Genomic DNA, 2,370 nt, shown 5'->3' with positions numbered 1-2,370 from the left:
ACATAAAATAGATATTAAAGTTTAAAAATAAATTCATTTTTTTTAGGATATAGGAGGATATAAAATTTGGGAGGGTTGCTAGGGTAGGTAAGTAAAAATTTTGAGAGGTTGCCTAGGGAAGGCCTCACCAAGAAGGTGACTTTTGCATAAAGCCATGTGGATATCTGGGGGAAAAGCATTCTAGGCAGAGGGGCTTGGAAGTGCAAAGACCCTGAGGCAGGAGTGAGTCCAGGAGTGAGCTGACTAAACAGAAGAAGGAAATGAGAGTTATAAATAACAGGGGGCCAGATTATATATACCTGATCAAAAAGATCACAGAATGAAGTTTAGCTTTCAAGCAGAGGGGTGACATCACCTGAATTTTATATATATACGTATGTATGTATGCATGTGTATATATATATATATCTTGTCTTTTTTGATCTGGTCTTTAGTCAAAATAAGGTTTCCAATATAATTTGACTTTTATGGAATAAGCAATTTAAACAGCAGGCTTCTTTCTTCTGTGGTAGGTTTCTTTTCTGCTGGCTTCTTGGCAGCTGCAGCCTTCTTTCCCACCAAAGGCTTCTGCTTCTGTGGCTTCTTCACCAACAGCCTTCTGTCCTTTCTTCCCCACTACAGGCTTCTTGCCTGGAACCCCCTTCTCATCTGATTTGGCCTCTAGTACTGAGTTTGTGTTTCCTAGCCTGGCGAAGAATGGTTCGGCGCATAGCCTTTGCATAGGGATTCAGTTTCAACATGATTCTCAGGTTTTTCAGTGGGTTCTTCTTTAGAACTCTGTGATGAATCTTCTTGCGTGGTGCTCTGAGAGCTCGTTGGATCTCGGGGCTTTTCAAGATTCTGCTAAGGTCTGTATTCATCATCTTGTGCATGGGAAGGTTGTAATTACTCTTGAAGGGGGGGCAGCTTTACACCAACTGCCATACAGGTCATCTAACTTGTGGAAAGCACTTTCAGTCCAAATGCAGAAATGTTCCACATGCCCACCAGGAGCGTGTTTCAAAATATTCAGCTTGCTTACATTAAGCAGAGTAATTCCAGGGATGTTTCTAAAGGCCTGGATGATACCATTGTCCTCATTATAGATGATGCATGGTCCCCTGTGCTGCATGTGATGACGGTTTCTCATATTGCCCTTGCCAGCGCTCATTCACTGAGAGGCATAGACCTTTTTGATATCATTCCAGGCCTTAAGTTTCTTAAGAAGCAAAACAGCCTCCTTGGTCTTCTTGTAGACTTCAACTTTATCTTCCACCACCAAAGGAAATTCAGGAACTTCTTCAATGCGATGACCTTTAGACATGACCAGTGCTGGTAAGGCTGAGGCAGCCAGGGCGGAGCAGATGGCATATCGCTTCTGTGTTGTGTTTACTTTGCGGTGCCATCGACGCCATGTTTTGTTTGGTGCAAACATGCAACCTTCACGACACATTATTTCCAAAGCACCCTGGCCAGATCGGTGAGTCCCACTGCCTCAAACTCTGGGGATTCGAGCCACAGCTCTGCTAGTGCCCCAGGACTCAGCACTGGTTTGATGACCTGCTAACTCACTGACAGCATAGGGCTGTCTGTTGTTTTTGCACAAGTTGGTGTGAATGAAGTTCACAATATCCGGTCTAATGGGAGCCTTGAACACAGCAGGCAAAGTAACATTTTTGCCAGATGACCCCCCCTTTTCACAGTACACCAATATCGATAGACGAGCACATGCCATGTCGGGGAGAAGAGAAGGCCACGCTCCTCTCAACCCGGCAGCTCCCACAGGAAAAGCCTAAATTATATTTTAACAGGACTTCACTGGCTTGTGTTTGAGAAAAGACTGAAGGTTGGTGTTTGTCCTAGTTTGCTAATGCTGCAGAATGCAAAACACCAGAGATGGATAGGCTTTTATAAAATGGGGTTTTATTTCACTATACAGTTACAGTCTTAAGGCCACAAAGCATCCAAGGTAACACCTCAGCAATCGGGTACCTTCACTGGAGGATGGCCAATGGCATCCGGAAAACCTCTGCTAGCTAGGAAGGCAGCTGGCGTCTGCTCCAAATCTCCGGCCTCAAAACGGCTTTCTCCCAGGACATTCCTCTCTAGCAAGCTTGCTCCTCTTCCATGGGAACATCTCATCAAAATCATTACCCACAGCTGAGTGGGGCACAGTCCAAGCAAATCCAACCATCACCAAAACGTCTCCTCACAAGACCACAAAGATAATGGCATTTGGGGGACACAATACATTCAAACCGGCACATTCTACCCCCTGGACCCCAAAATGACATTATCTTTCCAAATACAAAATACATTCATTTCATCATCAAAATCAATTTAGGCGTGGTCAGTCCTAAGGCATAATTCCCCTCTAGCTGTGGATTTGTG

General features: G+C 44.5%; 1 pseudogene; it reads right to left on the bottom strand.

Annotated features, from left to right (window-relative positions):
* Positions 1-465: 465 nt before the first annotated feature.
* LOC119511269 lies at positions 466-1,750 on the bottom strand (annotated as a pseudogene).
* Positions 1,751-2,370: the final 620 nt, after the last annotated feature.

This window comes from Choloepus didactylus, chromosome 16, assembly GCF_015220235.1.
Source record: "Choloepus didactylus isolate mChoDid1 chromosome 16, mChoDid1.pri, whole genome shotgun sequence".
NCBI classification, from domain to species: Eukaryota; Metazoa; Chordata; class Mammalia; order Pilosa; family Megalonychidae; genus Choloepus; species Choloepus didactylus.
The sequence above is the reverse complement of the archived record's forward strand: the minus strand, read 5'-3'. Positions and strand labels throughout refer to the sequence as shown.